Source organism: Mesoplodon densirostris, chromosome 7 (genome assembly GCF_025265405.1).
Source record: "Mesoplodon densirostris isolate mMesDen1 chromosome 7, mMesDen1 primary haplotype, whole genome shotgun sequence".
In the NCBI taxonomy this organism is placed as follows: Eukaryota; Metazoa; Chordata; class Mammalia; order Artiodactyla; family Ziphiidae; genus Mesoplodon; species Mesoplodon densirostris.
The window spans coordinates 78,437,402-78,465,286 of NC_082667.1; the positions used below are offsets into that span (position 1 = coordinate 78,437,402).

At 39.3% G+C, this 27,885-nt stretch overlaps 1 long non-coding RNA gene across 1 annotated transcript; it reads left to right on the forward strand.

Annotated features, from left to right (window-relative positions):
• The first annotated feature begins 2,059 nt into the window (after nt 1-2,059).
• Nucleotides 2,060-26,694, forward strand: LOC132494071 (uncharacterized). The gene is made up of 4 exons (XR_009533038.1): nt 2,060-2,187; nt 17,495-17,591; nt 25,200-25,279; nt 26,457-26,694. It is a non-coding gene; the product is annotated as an uncharacterized LOC132494071 (long non-coding RNA).
• Nucleotides 26,695-27,885: the final 1,191 nt, after the last annotated feature.

The window sequence follows — 27,885 nt, forward strand, 5'->3', positions numbered from 1 at the left end:
GAACCCGTGTCCCCAGCATCGGCAGGCGGACTCTCAACCACTGCGCCACCAGGGAAGCCCCAGTGACATTTCTTATACTGATTATGAATGGAACTCCTTTCTGGACTGATCCTTAACCATTCATTTTCTGGCAAACATGAATTTATCTTCTCTTTTCCTCAAAAATTCACCCTTCCTTCATGTTACATATCCATTTCAATTGCCTTCTACAGGAAGCCCTACTGATATCCCCCATATACTACTGTCCACAGCATGAATTAAGGTCTTACCGTGTCTTCCTATATCACTCTAATAATTTTTACGGTAACTCTGAATTTTCTTATTTGAGTGTCACAATACATTGACTTCTAGGTGGCACGATAATGATTTTAGTAACAGTAACACTGGTGCCCAGTTTAACCCATGGCATACTTTAGGTGTTCAATAAATGCTTGTTGAATGAGTTAATGAATGAATGAATGGATGGTCAGTTTGAAATCTTAATCATGTTACTTTTCAAAAATCTGTTAAAAAGATACCCACAGTTTTCCAGAAGATTAGGGACTTAGGATCTTCAACTTGATTTAATAGAGGAAATTTTTACTCATACATCATGCTTAAATACCTCAAAGTAAAACCATTAACCCAGGAATTTAAGGTTACCCATTTGGACTTGCAAGCCAATAATTAATACCTCCTGCCCCGACTGTATTAGATGGTTTCAATGCTCCACTCATATCTCCCCAACACTCATCATTCCAGTATATGCTGATAGACTCATGTTACCACCTGCAATTATCCACCTTAGGGCAGGCCAGAAATGTACAGGAGTTAATGTATCTGGGTGTAGCTTTCAACCAAGGACAGAGGGGACTGGAAGATAAGTACTTCAAGTTTCTCACCAATTCTTGGGATAACTCTGAGACATGTTCTATAGAGTTTCACAGAACTCCCCTGAAGTACTGGCAGCAGTTTCCTGCAGGAGTAATTTATTCAGTAATGCACCTCTGTTGGCTTCCTTCCATGCCTCCATTCTCAATTCCCACTCCACTTCTGAGTCTTCTGGAAGCACCTCCCAGATGAACAGTTTGCATTCAAATTATTGCCTCAGGTTCTGCTTCTAGGGGAATTCAATTTATAGCCTCCTAACAATCCAGTGCTCCTTACAGAGCCATCACTGGTACAAGTACCAAGGCATGGCACATTATGTATCACCCCTCCTAAATCCTAATATTTTTAAACCGATAGGAAAGAGCATGACCTTGAAGAGAAAAATCATTTATATGAGAATAGCCAATGGATAAAGGGAAGGAGAGACAGTGCCATTTGTTTTCCATTAATGACAGTGTGAAATTTATGGGCAGATGGTCTAACAGGTGTGACTATAATTTGAGGAGCCTGCTCCCTTGGTTACAGAAGACTGCTATTGTTACTATTATGGAAGCACAACCTCATGACTTTATTGCTTCACTTGATGTAGCCTTTTCCTTTACCCTTAAATCTTTCTACATCACTGAATTGCAGCCAATAGATTTATTTTCTCCCTATGGCTCCATCACAAAAAAAGACACACATGTGTGCACACACACACACACACACACACACAGAGTTTTGTGTATGCCAGTGCTAGAAAAGACAAGCTCATGGTGCATGTATGCAATGGGTATTGTACATTACAGGTCTCTGTGAAATAGTCTTCTGCAGGTTCCTATGTTTATTTTATGAATAATTAACTTTAGTAAAGTTAATTTCCTGAAGATCTTGATGAAGACTGAAGAAAGGAAGTAAATTTTAAAGAAAAAGACTTAGAAACTTGCCCTTTTTGCCCTTTCTTTGTGTCTTAATGAACAAAGGATAACTAGGACTTTTTTGAAGTCTTTGCTTGAGTTGAAGACACAAAATGCAACCTGTACTCTTATCATAATATGTTCAGTTTATGAGTACACAAACTTATAAACTGTGAATTTCCCTAAAGTTATTATACCATTTAGAAGATGTTTGCTGGGACGTTTACTTAAAACCAAACAATTGAGGTCTATATGTCCAAATAATTTCCTTCTCTCTTTCTGTCTCCATTTCAGTTTCCTGAGTTTCTGGGAAGGCCTGGTTTCCCCAAAGGAACGATTTCTGGTAGAAGTCTGAAGGTCTGACCCAAGAAAAATAATCCAGTATAGCCAATGAATTGAGGACAAGAAGTTTTCCAATCAGGTAGGAACATTTAATCTCATACATTACAATCACCTTAAGTAAGGTGTGCTGATAGCTGGATATGATTTAACTTCTTGGAAAAAGATGCATATATAACCTGCCCCACAAGGAAGCTGTTCTCAATTCCCTTAGTGGTTGTGGTGTTTATCAGAGAGTGCCTTGGGGGAAGATGAATACAATAACAGTATGATGCTTTTCTTTTCATTTTTAGCTCATTGTTGCCAAGTACCCTTGGTGACCTTGGTGCCTGTGGTTTAATCCCAGGAGGTTAGACATGTGGAACAGCACATTAACCCTTTTTAGTATTTTCTCCCAAGACAAATCATTTTTATAGGTTGTCTCCATGGTCTTGTTGCTTATCAAAATTAAGCATCAAGTCTTCTAAGTGAGCAGTAGCCCCTGTCAGTGTGAGGAAATCAGCTTGGTTCTTATTGGGGCACATCTTGGTCTTGGCACAAAGTGAGTTCACATAGGGAGTTAGAAGGAGGAGAATGGGGCATGCGAAAGGGGAGTTCTGTGTTCTCATTTACCTATGCATGTTGAAACTCCACTAAGAGTTTTATTTTCATTAGCAATTTGTGATAAAAACTTAGGGTAGGGCTTCCCTGGTGGCGCAGTGGTTGAGAGTGTGCCTGCCGATGCAGGGGACACGGGTCCGTGCCCCCATCTGGGAAGATCCCACATACCACGGAGCAGCTGGGCCCATGAGCCATGGCCACTGAGCCTGCGCGTCCAGAGCCTGTGCTCCGCAACAGGAGAGGCCACAACAGTGAGAGGCCCGCGTACCGCAAAAAAACCAAAACTTACGGTAAAGGGAATAATGAAGCTGTCCCACTATATGACACAACAAAAGATAGTAGTGACATCAAAATCAGGGCCTATCCATCTCATTTGCAGTTATATACTCAGTGTTTAGCATAGCATTTGATCCCTCATCAGTATTCAATAAGAAGATGCGTGTTGAATGACTTAAGGATGAATTAATGAATGAAAAAAGTTAATATGGTAGAAAATGTGTTTTATCCTTGTATTTTCGTGTGTTGACTTCTGCACTTCAAGACCCAGCACTGTAACTGACACATAGAATATAAGCAGTAAAATTTGTTGAAAGAATGAATGAGTCCCCACAATTCTAAGAATAATTTTAAGACCAACACAGACCCCAAATCTGCCAAGGTCTATGACAGAAGTATCCAGAGAAGAAAGCCTGATCTCAGCTAGTGGTAGAGCTGACAGAATTTATCTAGTTTTAATAATTTACAGCTCATCCCATTACATTTAGGCATAGTACCTACATGAGCCATACAATTAAATGTTGACTGAAAAAAAATGCAGAACCTAAAAGTTGAGAATTATGTTTTATTTAGAGGACATACTGAGGACAAGTCAGGAGACAGCCTCTCAGATAGCTCTGAGGGACTGTTCTGAAGAGGTAAGGGAAGGCACAGGATATTTAGGGGTCTTTGCAAAAAAAAAAAAAACAACCCGGTAGTTGGAACATCAACATCTAGCTCCCCCAAGGTAGACTGCAGTGTGTTACCCTTCCTTCGGCCTACCCTGGGGCACCCTGAAGGGCCTACGGGTCTGAATGTGGCCCAGCAAGCCCAGGGGAGCCGGCGGGTCCTCAGAGTTCTTGTCCTGAAACTGGCGCTGACGCGTCGGGGCCACGAGTCTCTAGACACTTACTGCCGTTAAACGAATGAAGAACTGCGACTAAGGCCTCAGGGAACCTGCTTCACGCCTACCCTTCTGGATGCCAAATCAAGACCTTACGTTGAGGCTAGGGCCCCCGTTGAGATTCCCCTTAGCTCTAGAGCAGGCAGGAAGAGCTCCCACCCAGGACCTGGAAGCACCCTCTTTCTTTCGAGAAAACTCTTTTTTTCTCAGAGCCATGCCTGCAGGGACTAGAAACACGGCAACAACAGTGTTTTTCAGGTTTTTTCCGGCTGCAAGAATGGAGCTTTCAAAATGGGAAAACCAGGCTTTTCGCTATAGACGCCATGTCTAGATTGAAACGCAGCCTAAATACGTGTGTTTTCTAACAAGTAAGAGACACAAGCTACCCACTGTGCCCTAAACTGAATCAACTTTTTAAAGCAGGGTGTTCTGCGACTAGCGAACGGCCTCAATGAAGGAATGCCTTCGGTCGGCCGAGGGGCCTGTGTATCTTCCAATATCCGGCAGTGTTACACGAAGAACTGTTCTTTAGTTGAAGTTGCAGTGCAAGCTGAATTTCCCCTTGAGGTATGGTGACTTCATGTATGAGGTCCGAGGAAGAATTGCCTTCCTCCCCTTTGAAGTCCCAAACCACTACACCCAACATGTTTGTCTTTAGTTGAAAGTGGTATTTAAGGTGAGGATTTCAGCCATTTGGGAGATTTACTGAGTTCTCCTGGGTCTCTTCCATGTATACATATTATTAAATTTTGTTTGATTTTCTCCTGTTAATCTTAATCTGTCTCATGTCAATTTAATTCCTAGACTAACCAGAAAAATCTAGAAGGGTACAGGAAACTTTCTTCCTGCCCAACAGGCATTATAGTGCAGGGCACATTGCCTGCCTTTGAAAGCATCTGAACTTCTACACATTGAGAACCCTCTCCTTTCCATGCCCCTTTACCATAGGCATAAAGATTTCTGTGCACATCGAGGCTGAGAAGAACTCCTGAGTCCATCATTGTTTCTCCAGGCAGTCATGAAGACTGTCAGAGAGGAAGAACTTTTCCTCTGCCCTTCTGTAGGCAAATGCAGTAGGGGGTCCCCAAAGAAAAAGAATCAAATATAACTTTTTGACATAAGAGAAGCCCTTTTAAGCCTAAATCATTTGTGATCTCAGCCTGGTCATGATGCTTGCTCTTGAACAGGTCTCAGTAATTAATGATCTTGTGAAATAAAATTGTCCCTTACCATCTGGTTCTATAAGAATGAAGTCACTAGCCACTGTAGTCTCTGACCTTGACAAAAAAGTAATCACTTGATCTAAAAGAGAACTGGAAATTTTTCTTTGAGCCAAATTTGAGGATTATAACCTGGGAAGAGCATCTCAGAAAACTCTGAAAACTGTTCTGCCCATTAGAAACCCAGGGAGGTGTATAAGTTTTTTTTGAGACCGAGGGCTGTACATCAAATGACATGTTATTGAACGTTTACATAATTCAGATCTAAGTGCCATCCTGCTGGTCATGTAACCCCTTACAAGGTCAAGAAGAAATGTTATCTCTTAAGGAGGGAGTTGTCTTGTTGATGTTAGGAGAATGTTGCTCTTTATGGTTGAGCAAGTGTCCCTGCCTATGGGGGAGGTTTGGTCAATGTATAATGCAGATGCACAGTGCACAGTGTGGGGAGAGAGGAGACCAAAGGGCAGAGAAGAATTTATGTTTAAATTTCTCTTGTCTTGCCATAAAATATAAATTTTGTTTCACAACCTTCAACACACCCTGAATGGAATTCAGGACAGAGATCAGGAATGAGGCAGTCTATGCTCTGGGAAAACCCGGCAGAACAGGCCTTCAGATAGTTAGATATTTTCAGAAGATTTTATGAGCCCAGGTTCTTTTATCTTCTCATATCTAGAAAAGCACTAAAATCATTAATGGAGACATCTGCTCCTTGTGACTAGCAGCCACCATTTCGTGACTAGCAGCAAATTTCTGCCAAAATGTGTCCCTGATTCCATGTGTCCCCCTTCACCATGTGCTGACCTTCCCCCTAACTCTTTCGAGCAGTTCCTTAGAGCTATCTGAGAGGCTGTTTCCTTGGCTATAGTCCTCATTTTGTCCCAAATAAAACTTAACTCACAACTCTCAGTTTGTGCTTTTTTTTTTCAGTTGACAGTTTAAAACTTTCCCAATTTGGCTGTTCAAGGAGCCACCGTTTTGGGAAAATCCCTGGTGTTCTCCTTACTTGCTGCAAGTAATAAAGCCTTCCTTCTCCTGCCCTTTGGCTTGGTTGTGTCTTTTGGCTCAACAAAAGAAGTGTTTCAGGTAACACTTTTAGCTGGTCTAAGAATTAAATTGACGTGAGACTGATTAACAGGAGAAAATAAAACAAAAGTTTAATAATATGTATATCTAGGAGTCATTTTTGGCCTAAGCCATTTTGCAATGTAAGCCTGGCCAGGATGCTTGCCATTGAAAGGGTCTCAGTAATTAATGATCTTAAAGGGACAAAATAATGCAGAATCAAAGGACTGTTTTCAGGTAAAAGAAGTAACAATAACAAAAATAATTGTAAAGACTCCCAGTTCTCTTTCAATGGTAAAGATTAGCCTGATCAACTGGGAACATAAGGAATGATGATATTGACCTTTTCTGACCCTCATGACTTCAGTCCACTAAAGCTTGGACTCTGTGGACCACCCAAACCCCTTCATGAATATGCATATACCCTTAGCTTAAAAATTCCCCAATTTTGCTGTTCAGGAAGACACTGCTTTGGGAAAGACCCCCGGTGTTCTCTTTACTTGCTGCAAGTAACAAATCCTTTCTTCTCCCAATCTTTGTTTATGTTGTGCCTTTCAGCTTGACACCCACCAAGAGGCAAACCCAGGTTTTTGGGTAACATTAGCTCTTTGGCTGGCAATGAAAATGACATAAGGCAGATTAACAAGAGAAAATTAAATTATTATGTGCACATGGGGAATTCACATAAGTATGAAGAATTCCAAAGACAGCAAGACAAGGTGACATATATATATTCTTGACTAAAGAGAAGTGAAACTGAGCAGGACCCTGTGGGGCTCCTAGGCACTAAAGTCTTTCTGTGTCCCCCATTTCTTGTTTGCAGGGACTAGGCTTCAGCCTCCACAACCTTCCCTGAATTCCAAAGGGTAGGGTCAAATAGTTGCTAATCAGGGAAGGGAGGGGCTGCAGAGACAAGGGAGGAACTGTCAAGAAACAATAGTGCAGCTTTGGGGACAAGATCCTGGTTCTGCCTCAAGGGAAACATATACCAATAACTGAGCTCTTCTACAGAACTAAAACCCCCAACAAATGGAAGATGTTAACTACTTGATGAAGCATCCTTCATTCTAGAGAGAAGGTCACAGTTTGATAACCTTGAGAAGCATAGAAGCTCATCAGGAGACCACTTGAGGCCAGATGAAAGGATTGCAGGCCCTGAACACACCATAATCCTTATCAGCAACCCTGACCTTGAACCATTGCTATAAAACTCCTCACCAAATCCCCCCAGGTTGGGACACACAGTTTTGAGGGCATTAGCCTGCTGTGTCCCCCTTTGCCTGGCAACACAATAAACCTATTCTTTTCTACTTCACCCAAACTCTGCCCCCGAATTCGATTCCATACCAGTGCACAGAGGCCAAATTTCGGCATCAGAAGGAGGTATGGGTCTGAAATTTCAAGGGGAAGTAAGGTAATTCACAGGAAGTTAAAAAGAGTTAATGTTTGGTAAACAAATGTTTGCTGATCCATCCAAAGACAATGAGACACAGAGAGAATTCCTTTTTTGCGGTACGCGTGCCTCTCACTGTTGTGGCCTCTCCCCTTGCGGAGCACAGGCTCCGGACGCACAGGCCCAGCAGCCATGGCTCATGGGCCCAGCCGCTCCGCGGCACGTGGGATCTTCCCGGACCGGGGCATGAACCTGTGTCCCCGGCATCGGCAGGCGGGCTCTCAACCACTGTGCCACCAGGGAAGCCCCACAGAGAGGATTTTGATCAAATGGGCTTTTCAGTGTTCCTCCTGTTCTACCACACCTAATATTATACTACATTTATCTCTAGTGATAGCTTCTTCCTGGGACAGGCCTCCTGTCTTAAATTATTTTAGGCAATAAGGGGGAAGTTCAAAGGCTCTTCCTGAGTCTTTTGGGCCTGATTGTTTTCAGCTCAAAATAATCCACATGCCATAGTGGCACATCTTGTGGTGGCCTGCACTTAGACCCATTGGCTCCCCCGTGCAAATGAGAACCATGCAATGACTCAGGGAGAGCCCTGAGCACATTATTCAGATAGACACCAACATGATGCAATTTTTCTTCGGTGTGTTCAGTGAGAGAAAGCAATACAAGAGGCACTGCCCTTTTACTTTGGGGGAGGTTGAAAGTCCCTTCTTGGAAAGGAAAAATAAGTACTTTTAGAGCATTTAGAAAACCTAAAACCTGTGAGTCAATTTTTTTAAGTGCAGAGTTAATTTTACCCAAATGTGTTTTCTTAAAAATTGCAACCAGTCAAGATCAGTCTCTTCAAGGGGTGCACCAGTTGTGATATTTGCTGACTTTACACTGTTCTGAAATTGAGGATACCTTCCCTCTACTCAGTTAATGTTTATTTTTATTAATTTTTAAAACTGTTTTAAGTAGGAGATCTTTTACTGGAGCCTGAGGATTGATAATGTTAACCACTGTGACACTGCTCTGTTACCTCACATCAACCAAAGAATTGTGCAGGAGCTGATCACATACCCTGCGATTCCCCTCTCTCACCTGGTATTTAAAAATGCTTTCATGAAACCCATCAGGAAAGGGGGTTCAGGTGTTTTGAGCACTAGCTGACCTGAACTCCCTGCCTGGCACCTGCAATAAACGCTGCACTTTCCTTCGCCATAACCTGGTGTCAGTAGATTTGCTTTACTGCACATGGGAGAGCAGACCCACGTTTTTTTCATCAGCATATTTATATATATTATTATATATTGTAGGCAATGGAGATATTTTACTTCTTTCCTATTGTGCTGTTTTATTTTTTAACTGAGTTAACCATGAAAGTCAATTTTTGTTGATAGAGGAGAAAAGGTACAAATTAATGAGCTATAGTTAAAAATTTAAAGCTTTTAAAATGCTTGTTATTTATAATGAGATTTATATAATAGAGAATTAGGAAATAATTCTGTATTTAAATGGTTCGATTGTGATTGTGGAACATGAAATTGGTAGTCCACAGGACATATACTAAATTTTCACCCTTAGTGATACTATATTTGTACTGTCCATGTCAAGCTAAAATGTTGTTTTTCAACAATCTTTAGCAAACATATCTTAGTTTTATTATTCAGAGGGAATATAGGAGCTCAATTTGATATAGGGAACTTGAGCATTCCATCAACATGAATTTGAAGAATACACTAAGAATATCTTCTACATTACATTGGAGTAGTGAATTACTGGTAATTATTTAGGGAATTCTTTTGAAAAATATAGTCACCAGGGGCCAATAATTGAATTCTATTGAAATATAGAGATAGATATTAATAAGAATGGAAAATCATATTTTCATTTTATATTGCCCATATCTTCATTTTATTTGTAGGTTTTGAAAGTTTGCAAGAGAAAGATATCAGAATTTATACTTCATTCAGCAGAATCCCTTGGACCAAATGATCACACACTCAGAATACATAAGTGGAGACATTACTGACTGTGGCCCAGGAGACAAGGACAAGACCTAGAAAAGACACAGTAAATAATGGAGGGAAAGAAAGATTGGAATAGACAGGCATTTCTCTTAATGAAAAATGTTAACAGTAGAATCCTTGAGGGAGAATCTTTGAAAACATTGGATTTCTATAACAATAAAAAATTGAGTCCCAAAGTACAATGAGAAATAACAATAATGAATAAATAGGATAAAGAAATTATATGTTAACTGGCATACATTCCAGGAGATTTATCAGACTCCTGCAGAAACCAGGGCTTTCTGGCCTTTAATTCCCCTTGGGCAGAACTGCAGCGCCCCTGTCCCCAGCCCTCAGCCATCACCTCCAGGACTACAGAGGCAGAGTCCTGGCCCTCAAGTCAGGCTGCCTCACTGACTTGAATGCCCATGGAAAAGGGAACATTGATCCTGACCTGAGACACAGCCCTCAGATGTTTGTAAGCTGGAAAGTCTGCATCAGACTTCCTCCTTGCATCTCTCTAGGGTGAACTAGGGAAAACAAAACGTCCCCAAACCCTTTCCCACAGAAGAAGTCTGGGAAAAAACACATGACGATCTTGGCCTTGGTGCCAGGTGAGGCTGATATAACTAGAGCACACCTTCTCCTGGGTTTGGTACCAGAATCCAGGGCCCTGGTGGGAGGACCTGGGCTCTGCCCTGGGTTCCATGGACACAGACAAGCAACCTTCAAGGACCCAGATGTGAGAAAGAGGCAATGAAGACACGATGGCTGCTTCAGGGTGGCTTGGTGTCAGCCTAGAACAGCTGGACTTCATAAGGAATAACACACTGTGGAGGGAAATAATAAAGAATTTATAATAGGAACAGAAAATCGTTTTATTTGAGCCAAGCTGAGGGCTATAATCTGGGAGGCAGCCCCTCAAAAGGCTCTAAGGAACTTCTCCACTGAAGCATGGTAGTCTTATACTTTATCAGAACAAAGAACATACATCCAACATGACAGGGGTCTATTCCTTAAAGATTTCAAAAGAGACAGATTGAGGACATATCTAGTGAGACAGTGGGATCCTGGCACGTGGGAAAGGAACCTCGTCGTCGAGAGGGTGTGAACATGGGCATCGTAAGAAGGGAGTCACTTATCCTTCTTTTTGAATCAGACATTTCTTTTCCTTAATGGTTAAAGCAGATGTGCTGTGTGTGCTTGACAGGCTCTTTCAGTTCACACAAAGTTTACACTGAACCATGTATAAGCCTAAATGATTTCCCCATACCTCATTACGTGAAAAGTTTCTCCCTCAACACTATAATTTGGGGCTTGACTAATCTTGGCGATAAACCAGACACATAATACCCTCAGCTGTCTAGGCCTCTCCACCTGCAGATCCTGCTGTATCCTCCCCCCAGGGCACAGCACCACAAGAGGGTGTCAGGTGAGGGGTTTGGGACTCAGAGAACTGACTCCCGAAAGTGTTTCTGTTTTCCAAGATAAATAACAATACAGTTTGGATTCTAAAAATCATCCAAATAAGTGAAAAAAAAAAAGCTAGACCAACAGTGAATCACAGCGTTTTTCATAAGATAAATGAATGTTATATAATGAAAGAGTAAATAGAGCCCAGAGGCTTTAATATGTAAAATTAAAATGGAGTTCAGTAGTGTTTAAAACACATCCAAAGGTCACATTTATGAGCTGCAAGTCCAGCTGTATTCCACAAGAATTTAGGCAAATGCATGAAAGATGAGTTATGAGTAAAGCACTATCCCCAAACTGTGGGTGTGGGGAAACTCATCCTAGCACTTTGTGCAGAACTAATACATTGCAACCATATCTGGTTTCAAAACTGATATTTTCTGCAACTGAAAAGGCAGAAATAAGCTAAATAAGCTACCTATCCCCCCTTTGTCCTTCAGTTATTAATTAAGACTCCTATTTCTTCCTCTCTTATCTATTTTTTAAATTCCAATTTCAAATGCCAAAATATTCAGCTATTATATATGATATTGTTCTCTTAATTTAGTCTCTACACAGCCTGAAATTTCTTTTTAATTTCCCTATTATATAATTAGTTTTATATTCATCAATTATGTGATATTTCCAGCAGGTACTGAGCTTTTATGCTCCAAATGTATGCCCTTCCATACTTTAATGCACATAAATATACTTTATACTTTTACATCAATTTAAAAGGTAATAATCTATTGAGTGCAAATTCTGTCTTCAGCATTTTGTTGGGGTCAGCAGTGGGGAGAGAAAATGTAGAAGAAGGAAAAGACATGGCTTATTGTTCTCAAAAGAAGTTACAGAGGAACCTCTGACTTCCTTATCAAAAGGAGGCCCATTTCTTTTTCAATGTCTTTTTTTTTTTAATTTATTATTTATTTATTTATTTATTTATGGCTGCATTGGGTTTTCGTTGCTGCGCGTGGGCTTTCTCTAGTTGCGGCAAGCAGGGGATTCTCTTCATTGCGGTGTGAGGGCTTCTCATTGTGGTGGCTCCTCTTGTTGCGCAGCTCGGGCTCTAGGCTCATGGGCTTCAGTAGTTGCAACATGCGGGCTCAGTAGTTGTGGCTCGCGGACTTAGTTGCTCCACGACATGTGCGATCTTCCTGGACCAGGGCTTGAACCCGTGTCCCCTGCACTGGCAGGCGGATTCTTAACCACTGTGCCACCAGGGAAGCCCTCAATGTCTTTTCTATTGACTTCAAATCTATCGGGCTTTAAAATTATTTGTGTGTGTGTGTGTGCTCATATTCTGACTGTCTCTCACAGCAGATTGTGAGTTCTGTGAAAGTGAGGCAGGAGATAGATGAGCCCCAGGGTAAGCAGCAGGAGTTCATTCCCTCTGGACAGAAACTCCAAAATATCAATAACAGGGCAATCGGGAAAGGAGGCTGTGCCCTGCCCAGATAAGAGATAAAAGACTAGATGTTCCTCATTCTCGTAGTCAAGGAGACCTTCCCAGCTACACATGTGCAGAAGGGTTCCTTGGAGGTCAAAAAGGGGGAGGGCACCACCCCATAGTAAGTGATGTCAACTACCCATAGGCCTCTTCGCTAGAATCCATCTTGGCTAAGAGATGCACATGAACACGGGAGGACCCTGAGGTATACCAAATATGGACTCAGAACCAGGCAAAGCAAGATGATTGGTCAAAGGAAACCTGGAAGAAATTCCCCATAAAAGTGATTCAAACTACCATGTGAGCGCAACTCTCTCTCTGAGCCCGCCCATGTGTCTATCCACATGTATTCTTTGTCCTCCTAATAAACACTTTACTTGTTTCACTACTTTCCATCTCTGTGGAAATTCATTTCTACACAACAGACAGGCCAGGACCTTGTCACTGGCCACTAGTCCCTGGTGGTCTAGTGGCTAGGATTTAGTGCTTTCACTGCCCCGGCCTGACTTCAGTCTCTGGCCAGGAACCAAAATCCTGCTTCAAGCAGCTGCAGGCTGAGGCCACCTGAGATGAAAACAGGGGCAATGTTTATCTTGTTTAAGGTCATGTCTTGTTAAAAAACAAAATTCAACTGAGTAAATTTGAAAATCTGATTGGCCTTATTGGATGCTTTATGAATTGGGCAGCATCTCATCTAGTAAATAGAAGGGCACTTTGAGAAGTTATACAGAGTGGAGGGTTTTTATAGAAAGGAGGGTGGGCAAGAAAGTCATTAGCAAAAGAAAAAAAGGTTATTTGGGACCAGTACTATCTTCTCTTTGTAGGGAAGGGAAGCCTTGAGTTTTATCTTGCAGATTGCCTCTTCTTCTTGGGTTGGGGGAGATGGAGAGGGCCCCTGTGATAGATTACCACATTGGTGCTGACCAGAAGATTCCAGATTTCAGAATTAAGATAACATTTCTGGTGAAGGTCGAAATTGCAAGTAGGTTAGGTATTAAATATATGCGTGGTATCGTGGGCTTCAGCACAAATGAAACCATTCTGTGTCAGCGGTTTTCCTCCTTAATAGTCCCTAATGCAGAACTAGCAGAAACCCAACAAAGATTTGTGAAAAAGTAAATGAGTGCCTAACTCAATTGGTCAACTGGTGTAAAGAATGTGGCATAAGAATAAAAAGATCTAGAGAGCAGATGAAAGAAGCTTTTGTTTATATTTTTAAAAGGAATGTCTTCTGTGTTTTCAAATTACTGCAAATCTAATCAGCAATGTTGATGTGACTATTAAAAATGATGCTTTCTGAAAGGTTAGAGAAAGGAAAAACAAGAAAAAAAAGTTCCTCCTAGTAAGATTTGTTTCCTTCTGGTCAGAATAGTGAAGAGATACTTTTAACAAGCCAGCTTTTTCATATGCAAAAACAAGTTTTAGAATGTCAAAAAGTGCCCCATCTGGGGCATTATTCTCCAGAGCCTGAAGAATACTGTGACCACATGATTTTAGAAAAATATCACCTTCTCCTTTTCATGGGTATGAGCCCATGAAACTAAGAGCTAAGAATTTCCCAATTCTGCAAAATACACCGTAGGGAATATAAGATGAAACAGAGCTCTGATTACCCATTCTCAGTTGTTTATGGCTGGTAATCTTAAAATCTCAAACAAACAAACAAATGTAGTCTCTCAGGGTTTCAAACTCATCAGCCCAAAAGGGAAAATCCCAACGAATGTTTAGCCACTGACAGCCCCAAATGGCTAAGAGAATGAATACCCTGGTATTATCACACACAAGTTCCACTACTTACTAGAGAAATCTCAACCAGCAAAGCATGTGTCTTTTTCCCTTTACCACAGAAATCAAAAGTGCCATGGGCCAATGATGCCTGGTCAGTGGCAAGTGTTCAGGGCCATCTCTGAGACAAAGGTGCTCAAGCAGCTGCTGAGTAGTATCCATGAGCTGCCACTGGTCAGGGGCCAGTGTGCTATGGTTGAGATGCCCACTAGGGATGGTGGCCCCTTCATGGTTGCCCAAATTATTGCCAAACCAAACACAGATTCACTCACCCACTGCAGAGCAAAGCCAATCTACTGATACCAGCTGTGGTGAAGGAAAGTACAGTGTTTATTTGCAGGATGCGAAGCAAGGATAACAAGCAGCTAATGCTCAAAAGACCCAAACTCCCTGAAGGCTTCTGGGCAAGTGTTTCTAAAGACAACATTAGGAGTGAGGGTCTCAGGGTGAATTATCAGTTCATGGACATTCTTTTGATTAGTTGGTGGAGAGGTGACAGGGTGATATTTTGGGAACCTTAATCATCAGCCTTCTTGTTCCAACCAGTCTGGGACCTACATGCTTGTGGTCAGCACGTAGTCAAATCCTCCATCAGGTGGAGAGCCTTAGTGTCTACAAAAAACGCTCAAGTGTCGTGGTCCATACATGGGTTGGAAAAGAATTTCCAGACACAAGGCAGAATGTAAAGAAGATAGAATTTATTAGAGGAAAGTGTCTCTGCCAGAACAGCAGGCTGACTTCCTAGTAGTCTGGGGGAGTGGACCCCAAACATGTGCTATTGATCAGTTTTTATAGCCAGAAAACAAAGGAATGCTCCAAGGTGAAAATTTCATTTACTAATTGGTCAGGGCACATATACTTTCCTTCTATAGGGTGGCAGTGGGACAGGGAATATGCCTTTTCTTATTTGGGACAGGTCTCATGGCCCAGCTGGGCTCAGGAATTTCATAACCATCACAACATGGTGGGGAGGGCAATTAAGGGTCTGATAAGGGGTGTAACGCTGACACTTTTTCAGAGAGGGTTGTCCTTTGTCCTTGAAGCACCATTGTCCTTGGAGCACCACATCAAGGATATGTGTCAGACTGTTATCTATATCCCTTGAGGAGAAAGGGATATAGACAACACTGTTTTTCAATCTATTGTTACTTTTCTTGCTTGACTGCTTTTCCTTTGTTTCTGAACTTTGTCAGTTCTATAATCATTAACTGCTCTCTGGAAATCAAGGGAGGCCTAGGAGACTAAAGCTTTGTTCTTCCAACTAGAAGCAGGGAACACTGGGAGTCTGTCACTGGGAAGGCCCCACAGGATCCTACTCAGTTTCACAATCATGAATAAAGTTGTTTCTATGAACGTTCATGTACAAATTTTGTGTGGACATATTTTTCTAATTTAAATTCCTAGGGGGTGAAATTAGGGGGTTGTATTAATGCTGAACTGTTTTCCAAAGTAGTACATCATTTCACATTTTCTTCAGGAATGTATGAGACTTCTGGTTGTTCTCCATCCTTACTAACATTTGATGCTATCAATCTTTTTAATTTTAATCATTCTAGTAGATGTGAAGTTATTTGCATTGTGGTTTTAATTTTTCTTTGATGACTAATAATGCTGAACATTTTAAAATGTTGCTTATTTACCATTCATGTATCTTCTTTGGTTAAGTGTCTTATTACATTTTTGCCCAATTTAAATTAAATTGTTTGTCTACTAAGTAGTGTTTTAGTAAAAGCTGGAGAAGAAGCAAGTTTGGCTGGATTACAGAAAACAAGGGGGAGAGTGGTAGGAATGAGGCCAAGAGAGACATGGGAGAAGGAGAGAACAGATCAAAAAGGACTTTGAGGCCTTGGTGAGAACTTTGGATTTATTGTAATTAAATTGAATTCACTGGATGATGTTGAGTATACAGTGGCACAATTGGGCTTAAATTTTAAGGGACCACTTTGGCAGCTCTGTGAACAGGCCAGAGGAATGGGAGTAAACACAGGATAGACCAGGAGGTTATTGCAGCAGTCAGAAAGAGAGAAACTGGTTAGTTGCAGTTCTGAATGACCTTCTCCCTCACTCTTGTTCCTGACATTCCAAACTGCATAATTTCAGATGTGGAAGACTGAGAAATTTCCTGGATTTTCTCAACAGAATAGTGACTTACTCAAGGCCTTTAAGTGGAACACACTCTACTGAGGGTTGAGAGAAAGCTGACAATAGTGGCTTGCTTAGCTTAACTCAGTGGTTATGGTTGTTCGTTGTGGTTGCAATATTATGGTTGTGTGACTCTTTGGTTAGTATTCACTTTCTCCATCTTGGAATATATGTTTGATGAGGATGGAAAAATTATCTCTGTTTTTAACTCACCACTGTAGCCTCAGTTTGAGCACAGTGCCTGCCACTTAGCATTTAGTCAATGGGTTTTTTTGTAGGGGAGTGAATGTGTGTATGTGTGAGGGAGAGAGAGAAGAGGGGCAGAAACAGAGAGGGGAAGAGACAGACATAGGGACAGGGGAACAAGTCCATATTGCAAAAGAACAGGACAAAATTTTCTGTGAGTAGAATGCTCAGAGCCTGTGTACTGTGTTCTTTTCTACTTTCTCAGGTTAGATTTATCACTTCATAAATTTTCTTTATCTTATCCAAAATGAATCTACATTTTTTTTCCTTATAAGTATAAAGAAAAAGATTTTTTTGGGGGGGGGAATTTTAATGTCTCACTACAATTCAAGTACCATACATGTCTCTTTCTATTATTTGTATATCTTGAAAATATACCAGCATTATTGTCTAACACAAAGGAGGCACTAAATAAAATTTTTTCTTTGAAACATTGGTACTATAAATTATAAGAGACAGGAGCCATGTTTTCACAGCTCTGTTTCTTGAGCACCCAGCCCAATGGTATTGTGGAGATGGAATAACAATCACCATGAGCACAGGTCACTGCTGACAAAGGGACTTGCTTTCTCTCTAAACCATTTGACTTTGTTGGTGCCCAGGGCAGGATGCTCCAAAATATGCCTCAGTGGAATATTACTTTGAATTAAAGTTACTGAAGAAATGACTGATGCAAGAGAGACACACTGACCTTCCTATCTGTCTCCATGAAAGCAGGAAATTAGTATCTCATGTGAATGGTGCCCTCCCTGTACCAGGAGGTAGAAAGACATCATTAGCACCAGAGATAGGGAATGCAGGGTCAAGAAGGCTGTATAAACCTTGTTACTTCTTTAACTCAAGAAGGTTGGCAGGGACATTTCTTCCTCCTCAACAGCTGACAAGACAACCAGGAGGCTGGCTAAACCCTGCTTCCCACCACAAGACTGCTGCAGCTGAGAGATCCTAGGACACATGACAAAGGCCAGCAGAAGGTAAAATTTCTTATCTCCTCAACTTCCCAGGCCTGTAAGATCTGGTGGGAGGGAAAGTGCTTAAGAGTCTCCTTTTCTCTATCTCTAAATTTAGATTAGCAGAAGAAAATACTTATGGAGCAAGATCCTTGTGACATAGAAAATCTGGTTTTTGGAAATGAGTAATCTCGTCTCAGTTTTTCTTAACCCTTCCCTCCCAGAGACAGTCACTGTTTTTCTTTGTCTCTGTCTCCTGAGTCATGTTTCATAAGAAGAAAGAACCGTAGGGCAGAAGACAGGCATAGGCCCTATAAGCCTGCTGTCTGAGACAGCCTCACAGACTGGTGAGTTAACAGTTCTCTCCAGTCCAGTGCCTATTAAGACAAACTTTGCTGTCAGTCCTCTGTATAAAAACTGGATGAGATTTTTCCTTCTGTATTTTTCTGTGTCCTGAGAGTTTGGCTTTTTGTCCAGTGAGAATATTCTCTCTGGTCTCCACCATCTGGATGGTGTATTTACTGGGGTGCATCTGGTAACCAGTTGAATTGACTGGGGTTCTGAGACACAAAGTCATAAACAGCACGCTCTAGTCTTGTTGTGCCAGCTGTCAGAGGAGTTTGTCCTAAGGGGACCCAGTCCATAAGGGGCCTTTGTTGTTTCAACCTTCATTGCCTTGTTAGTGTTGGAAAAGTCCCATTCCAGCAGCCTATGCCTGAGGTCACAGATTAGTAGGTTTGGGATCAGAGGTGCCTCAAATTCCCAGGAGAGACCAGGGACACAGTTTGCATTATACCACCCTTACTGCCTGTGCAGTGAAGGCCTTTGCTTTCTTAGATTATCCTTGGAAATGAATTTGCACATTATAGGGGCTATCATCCATGCCCTCTCCATCTGAAAGTATGCTTATTTCATCCATGGTAAGGATTTATTCTAAGCCTGAAAAGTTACCTCTGGGTCGTTCCATAAAAAGGCTTACTGATTTGAGTCACTATTTGAAATTAATGAAAGGTCTTACTCCTCAATGGCCAGATGATGGATCCTTTAAATTTGCTGTATTTAAAAGATTACCTTTTTGAGAGCTCTCATAAACAGCTGTCATATTGGTATTTATGGAAGGATCAAATTGAAAGGAAAAATAATGTATAACAGCTAGCCTTAGGGAATCGTTATTAAGATGAAATAACAGAAATTAAAGATCCAACATGAATTCCCCTTTTTAAGAAAAATTTTAAAAATTGCCCCATCTCCTCAGCAATTCCTTAGGCCCTCCTACAAATAATTAGGAAAAGATCAGTTGGAAGCCAATATTCAAGAGCTAATAGAAACAATTATCTTTGTCTTCCAAATCTCTACAAAACCAGAAATGCAACTTAGGAACAAGTCAAGGCCCATTTATCTTCACCAACCCTGCAACCTATTCCTCTCAAATTCTTGTAGATATTATAAAAGTTGAGGATAATTGGAGCAAAATTGCCCTGTACTTAAGAAGAAACAGTTTTTAAAATAATAATTACCCTGAGACTTATGATAATAGAAAAATACACTCCAAAACTCACAGAAGAAAATTTACACTTTTTTCTCTGTCCCTTAAAGTTATAAATCTTACCATGTCTTTGAAATGTAAGCACAGCCACATTGCCTGAGACTGAGCCCAGATTATCTCAATTGCTAGAACCTGAAACTAAAATTTAAAGAAAAAAAAGGAAAGAGGTTTTTTTTTAAACAAAAACCACCAGAAAAACCCTCTCTTGCTCAAACTCTAAATCACAGTCTCCTTAAAATTGTTTATCAAGGGCAAGTACACTTAAAGGGCAAGAAGACTTAAAAGTCTTCTCCATAAATAATAAAAGACTGTAGCTATCTGAGTGAGTAAACTTAGTTTATTCCAACAAGCAATATAAAAATTCTCAAAAATATAACAAAAACGAATACAAATATTTTTCAAATTCACATGATCTAGGATAATTTTTGGTAAGTAAAATCTAGTTCAGGTTTAATGGTTTAATTAATACAGACATATCTTAAGAGTTATCAGCATTAAGTATAATAGCTTTATGCTATGTAGTTTTACTAAAAGTCAAATAAGCTCATGTTATCTCTTTTACAAATTTTCTCAGAAAAAAGTAATAATAATAATAATTTAAGATGATGGCTGACACTACTTTAACATCTTATGAAATTGTCATGAGTAATATGAGGGATTGTTAAGAACAAATTAATTAAATAGACATAAGATAAGAATTCTTTTAGGTAAACTTTTTTTAGCAATAATTGTTTTTGCTATGTCAACTTAAATAGTTTTCTAAATGTCTTTGATAAATTGTACCCTTAGAATTTTGCTAAGTTAAATTAAATGAATTGAATGTCTAGATCATTTCCAACTAAGACAAAATACTGAAATATTAATTGCTGAACGAGTCTAAGTTTACCTACTTTTGACCTCTTATTACACACTAAATATGTTTGGTTCTATTAGTAACCATGTCTTGTGCTTCATTAAAAGCTTGTACTATGAAGTAGAATATGTTTCTAGAAATTATGAAATGTATTTATAAGTTTGCCAAGCCACAAAATACTTACACAGTTCATAATTTTTAACTTTATCTTTACAAAAAAATTAAAGCTTCAAAGGATTAAGAATTGTAAATAATAGATGTGGTTAAAGCTACTAGGAATTATAAGGAAATTAGAATATATTTTGGGGTAAGAAAAAGTGTAAGGTATGGAGATGTTTTTGTTAATGTAAAAACTTTGTTAAGTGATTTTTGTCCTAAAGCTGGTAACTTCTAAATGGGAAAGAGAACAAGGGACAAATCAAAATGGACAGAGAAAGTTGTAAGAGGTTTGTTAAAAAGGAATCTTTAGAAAGGAATTTTATGTGTAGTCAGGTCTAAGATTGGAATGAATTTAATAAAGTGATTGAGTTTTAATATCCAAAGTAAGCTGGTAGAAAATTAAAATTTGTTTTTTCTCTCTTTTTGCAAAATTTTCTTAATTGTTGGTCTGCTCTTAATGAGAAATTGTAAACAAAGACTTTTTTTTACATTTAATGTAATCTGTCTAGCAAAACAAATATTGTACATTTTGTCTTTATGAGTCTTTGATAATTTTGAAGAAAAACTGAGTGCTTTCAATATTAAAAGAGCTAAGTCTTTTTACACTATTTAACTATCTGTATTTACATGTGAATCTTTGTCACTTTGATTAAATTGATAACTAAATATTAATTCACAGTGACATATGATCATATTTGACAAAGTGTTTTAAAACATTTTTATTTTTGAAAAAGTAGATTTTCCCCCAAGTCAAATTCTAAATGAAGTCTTATTGACCTGGAAATAACGTTCAGGTTTTCCAGAGGCCCCTTGGAACACCTTAAAAGATTTGTTTTATCTTATTAGAAAAGAGAGCTATGAAACTCATTAGGCTTATTTGGTATGTTACTTACATGGGAAGCATTGCTAAATAAATGATCATAAACCCTAGGTTATATCATAAGGGTGAATATTATTAATATAAATGTTCTAGAAAGTATATGAAATTCCTAAAATTGGATATGTCCTAGTATAATGTTATCAGTCATAATTCTAGTTATTATCTTAAATGTTTTGTGTCACAGAGATAAATTTTCTTGTCAATTCCATTAGAATGAATCAAATTTTTAGTAATGGATATTTGTCTTTTATTACTTAGACAATGGTTTTACTCAGATGCTTTTACAAAAGCTTCCTGAAAATGTGTTTCATGTTCAGAGAAATTCATGGAAAAGGATCTAACAAGTATTCTAGAACACAAGTTTCTGATGAATTTCAAATCATTACACTGAACTGAGTAAGAATTTACAAAACCCTAATGGAGAAATTGATGGTTTCATAAAACTTCTAACAAAAGATCAAACAAAACAAGAATTAATTACATGGGACTAAGTAAACTGAAGAAGATGGTTATAATATTTTATGATTTTAAAAATAAATTTATTTATTTTATTTATTTTTGGCTGCATTGGGTCTTTGTTGCTGTGTGTGGGCTTTCTCTAGTTGCAGCGAATGGCAGCTACTCTTCGTTGTGGTGCGTGGGCTTCTCATTGCAGTGGCTCCTCTTGTTGTAGAGCATGGGCTCTAGGTGCATGGGCTTCAGTAGTTGTGGCTCGTGGGCTTTAGTAATTGTGGCTCAATGGCTCTAGAACGCAGGCTCAGTAGTTGTGGCGCGTGGGCTTAGTTGCTCTGCGGCATGTGGGATCTTCCTGGACCAGGGCTTGAACCCATGTCCCCTGTACTGGCAGGCAGATTCTTAAACACTGTGCCACCAGGAAAGCCCCATTTTATGATTTTTTTTCGTGGTACACGGGCCTCTCACTGTTGTGGCCTCTCCTGTTGCGGAGCACAGGCTCCGGACGCGCAGGCTCAGCGGCCATGGCTCACAGGCTCATATCAATCAGTGTGATACACCACATCAATGAATTCAGTAAAGTCACAGAATACAAAATTAATACACAGAAATCTCTTTCATTCCTATACACTAAAAACAAAAGATCAGAAAGAGAAATTATGGAAGGAATCCCATTTACCATCACATCAAAAAGAAAAAATACCTATGAATAAATCTACCTAAGGAGACAAAAGACCTGTACTCTGAAAACTCTAAGATGCTGATGAAAGAAATCGAAAGTGACACAAACAGATGGAGAGATATACCATGTGCTTGGATTGGAAGAATCAATACTGTCAAAATGACTATACTACTTAAGGCAATCTACAGATTCAATGCAATCCCTATTAAAGTACCAGTGGAATTTTTTTTTAAGATTTTTTTCATGTGGACCATTTTTAAAGTCTTTATTGAATTTGTTACAATTTTGCTTCTGTTTTATGTTTTTGTTGTTGTTGTTGTTGTTGTTGTTGTTTTTGGTTGCATTGCATGTGGGATCCCAACTCCCTGACCAGGGATCAAACCTGCATCCTCCTCATTGGAAGGTGAAGTCCCAACCACCAGACCGCCAGGGAAGCCCCCACCAATGGCATTTTTCACAGAACTAGAACAGAAAATTTTAAAATTTGTATAGAAACACAAACCCCCAAATAGCCAAAGCATACTATGAAAGCAAAAATGGAGTTGGAGGAATCAGGCTCACTGTCTTCAGACTGTATTACAAAGCTACAGTAATCAGTATGGTACTTGCACAAAAACAGAAATATAGATCAATGGAACAGAATAGAAAGCCCAGAAATAAACCCACACAACTATGGTCAATTAATCTATGACAAAGGAGGCAGGACTATACAATGGAGAAAAGACAGTCTCTTCAATAAGTGGTACTGGGAAAACTGGACAGCTACATGTAAAAAAATGAAATTAGAACAATTTTCTAACACCACAGACAAAAATAAACTCAAAATGCATTAAAGACCTAAATGTAAGACTGGATATTATAAAACTCTTAGAGGAAAATCCAGGCAGAACACTCTTTCACAGCAGCAATATATTTTTGGATCCACCTCCTAGAGGAAAGAAAACAAAAACTAAAATAAACAAATGGGACCTAATAAAACTTAAAAGCTTTTGCACAGCAAAGGAAACCATAAACAAAACAAAAAGACAACCTACAGAATGGGAGAAAATATTTGCAAATGATGAGACTGACAATGGAATAATCTCCAAAGTATACAAATAGCTCATGCAGCTCAATATCAAAAAAGCAAACAACCCAATCAAAAAATGGACAGAAGATCTAAACAGACATTTCTCCAAAGAAGACATACTGATGGGCAAAAAGCACATGAAAATCTGCTCAACATCGCTAATTATTAGAGAAATGCAAATCAAAACTACAATGAGGTATCACCTCACACCAGTCAGAGTAACCATCATCAAAACGTCTACAAACTGTAGACTACAAAAATGTTGGAGAGGGTGTGGAGAAAAGGAGTCCTCCTACACTGTTGGTGGGAATGTAAATTGGTTCAACCAGTATGGAGAATATTATGGGATTCCTTAAAAAACTAAAAATAGAACTACCATATGATCCAGCAATCCTACTCTTAGGCATGTATCTGGAGAAAATTATACTTCCAAAAGATACATGCACCCCAGTGTTCAGTGCAGTACTATTCACAATAACCAGGATATGAAAGCAGTTTAAATGTCCATTGACAGATGAATGGATAAAGAAGATGTGGTACATATATACAATGGAATATTACTCAGCCATAAAAATGAATGAAATAATGCCATTTGCAGTAACATGAATTGACATAGAGATTATCATACTAAGTGAAGTAATTCAGAGAAAGACAAATATCATATGATATCACTTATCTGTGGAATCTAAAAAAATGATACAAATGAACTTAATTACAAAAGAGAAACAGACTCACAGACTTAAAAAACAAACTTATGGTTACTAAAGGGAAAAGGTATGGGGAGGGATAAATTAGGAGTTTGGATTCACATATACACACTACTATATATAAAATAGATAATCAACAAGACTCTACTGTATAGCAAAGGGAGCTCTACTCAATATTCTGTAATAACCTATATGGCAAAAGAATCTGAAAAAGAATGGATATGTGTATATATATAACTGAATCATTTTGCTGTACACCTGAAACTAATTCAACATTGTAAATCAACTGTACTTCAACATAAAATTAAAATTAAATTTAAAAAAGATTAAAAAAAGAAGTGTCTTCCAATGCAAGGATCAGATCAAAGAACATGAATGGAATATTCCTACTGGGACGATTAGGAGGATAACACATCCTTGGTAGGTGTAGAGCCTGTTCACTTATCCTCTGACTTTCCTTGTTCCCTTTCTCTACTACATCCAATTAAGCAGATAAAAAACTTTGAGAAAGCTGCCTCTTCCTTCACCAATGCCAAGAAGGACAAACTCAAAGAGCCATTTGTCTGTCTGTCTTCCTCTGATGTTGCTTCTTCATGTTTGAGCTATTGGGAGGAGAGAGAGGCAATAAATTCTCTTAATAAAAGCAAAAAATAAAAATAAAAAATAAGCCTATATGGTCAGTCACAATCCTTGCTATACTTATATAAATAAGACCAAGTTTATTGAATCTAGACTTATTTTGCAAACAAATTTGTCTTAATTTGGCTATCTTTGATAGAAATGAGGGTGATTTTAGAGAGAAAAATTATCTTTCCATAGAAACCAAAATACATATTGTGGATATTAGATTCTAGTGCTATTAATTTTCCTTAAAGTTTTGTTAATTACCTGAAAACTGGACTGTATCCTGAATTTTTCTAGTTTCCTCCACTACCTGACTACAACTCTCCAAACTAGTGTTTCCAAATTTTCTCCCACCCTTTTGACTTGGAATAATTGTAACTAAAACTGCCTTTTTTTCTGAAGTCCTGCATACTGAAGGTAGATATCTTAATATAAACTTCAGAGAAATCTCCACAGCAGCTCATGTTTAGACAGTCTTCTTCGTTCCTGTTGCTATATGGACCACTCAGAAAGTTTACCTGAACATCTGATGGACATTCAAACTACAAAAGATGCTTTAACCCTGACATTTAGAGATCTTCTCAACTGTCTACCCTCAGAACTCAAAAACTGATATGAAATTTGCCTCAATTATTAACCATTGTTTTTTGTCTCCATAGCAATGCCTCTTATTAAATACCTGATTGTACAGTAAGCTTAACTTCTACTTGGAAATACTGCTTTGGAAGAGAAAATTAAGGTAAAATGATCATATGGATGGACTCTAATCCAATATGACTTGTCTCTTTATAAGGGGGGAATATTAGAACACAGACATGCACAGACTGAGGGGCAACCATGTGAGGACACAGTGAGAAGGTAGCCATCAAAGGAGAGAGACCTCAAAGAAACTAAACTTGATACTTTGATCTTGGACTTCTAGCCTCTAGAACTATGAGAAAATATATTTTTGTCGTTTAAGCCACCTAGTAGCCAGTGTGGTCTTTTGTTATGGCAGCCCTAGCAAACAAATACAATCACTATTAGGGAAAAAAAAATCATGTGCTTTGTTATTCCAGTAGAATGATTTTAACACTGATTACTTCTTACCTTGAGATTATAAAAGACAGTGGTAAACACTACTGTAGAGTATATATGAGTGGTGTCCTATGAAACAAAGGTAGTTAACAAACACCTCTCAGCTGTAGATGATGCCATGTGTTCATCTGATCAGCAAGAGGACACGAGTGGAAGGGAGAACCTTTAATGCTTCAGACAAGCAACTTCCTGGGTTACCCTGAGTATGACAAAGAGGGCCATTGCTTGGGGACCAGGTCTCCAAGCAGTCCCAACAGGCCTCAGGAACCCACAAGAAAATTGTGAAGGAAGAATATTACTAGCCAGGCCCATATGAATCTTTTCCTCCCATCACTGCTCTTTTGTGAAAAATTCTTCCAAATACACATTTTTGTCCCAAAATATCATGTTGGACGCTCGCTACTAGGAGCAAATTTTTCTAGCATCTCTGTTGGATGAATTTTCACACTTGCAAAATCACTCAGAAAAGAGTTCATCCTCCCAACACCTCCCCTGCACCAGTGTCCCCCTAAACAGCATCTGACCACAATATGAAGGAACTTACCTCCCAGGTAAACAGGTGCTTGAATGTGATTTAATTATCTCTGCATCCTCTCCCTGGTCTCCCTGTGAAATCCAGTCACCTCTTTGCATTAAAGCATTTCTGTGAGAAGCCCTGTAAGGTGCTGGCTATTCTCAATTCTGTCCTGCTGGTTTCTCTGAAGTGCCTAGAAGCTGTCCTCTCCACACACAAACTGTTCTGACAAACTTCATTTGAATGATTTGGATTTTAATTCTCAATTTGCTTCTGTTCCTAAGCCTTAAGGCTTTTTTTTTTTTTTTTTTTTTTACCAATTCAGAAAAAAGCATCATTAAAAAAAAGACAAGGTTGGGCTTCCCTGGTGGCGCAGTGGTTGAGAGTCCGCCTGCCGATGCAGGGGACACGGGTTCGTGCCCCGGTCCGGGAAGATCCCACATGCCGCGGAGCGGCTGGAGCCGTGAGCCATGGCCGCTGAGCCTGCGTGTCTGGAGCCTGTGCTCTGCAACGGGAGAGGCCACAACAGTGAGAGGCCTGCGTACCGGAAAAAAAAAAAAAAAAAAAAAGACAAGGCTACTCGCAGATCTAACATGCTAAGCTTTAACTTAGTACGTTCTTAGGACTGATGTTTTCCAAGGAACAAACTTTCTTGTTTCCTGTGTACAAAAAGTGAGAAAAAATAAAAATAGTGGTATCTTCACAGTTGAGTTCTTAACATATTTTCTGATATATGTAAAAAGAGAAAAATTGGCAAAATGAGTACCAACATTTTTAAAAATAATAATTAAGCCTAAATCCCTGGATTTACCAATTTTATAAAATAAGAAAGTAACATTTTATAAAATACAATTTTATGAAATATGATTTTATAAAATTTGTTTAGCTAAGTAACAAATGATTTGCCCAAAAAACAGATTTAGCAGGTGGAGTCCAGGGGGCACATTCTACAAAATAAGTTTATTGACACTGTAAAGGGTTACTAGCATAAAATTGTGGTGGGAATAAAAAGGGCAGTGACCTTCCTCCTGAAGTTTAGGAGTGATCCCTGAATTGAGAGATATCTGAGTTGAAGTGGTCACTGGAAACAAATGGTAGAGACAAATCACAGAGAGCAGACTGTATCAGTTCCAGCTTCTGGACTCAGAGAAGGAAGGAAGAGCTTCAGATTTCATTGCAGAGAATGAGGCTGAGAAACTTTAAAATCAGATGCTTTTTCCCAGATCCAGGGGGCCAGCTAATGCACAAAAATGCTTAAAGCCACATAGGTATGTCACCTTTATTTCCTAGAGAAGATGTTAGCATTTTCTAAATCCTCATCTACCGTGCCTGGCATGCATTATTTTATAGCTTTCTGGAAGTTTCATCAGCACCACTGGTATATCTGTAGTACAATGTGTCTGTGGAGAGTACAGAATGCAGGTCCAGGCTGGGGGCAACGGACTCTTCTAGCTACCACAGTGAGTGGTGCCCCTGCAAACCTGAGTAAGGAAGACAACTTGCCTTTGGGTGGGTAGTGTTACAATCTGCATGTCTAGGGGCACAAATGTAAAGACCGACCCTGTTCTGGGAATGATTATGATTCTGACTGACCTCAAAGGGGTAATTATGAAACCCCTGGATCATCAGGATCTGGATGTTCCCTACTTTTTCCATGGTGTGATCATGACCGAAAGTGTGGCTGTAGATATCTGGGAACATTTCCAGAAATGTCCTCCTGTAGGAGTTAATTATAAAGTAAATGTGTATAAAAG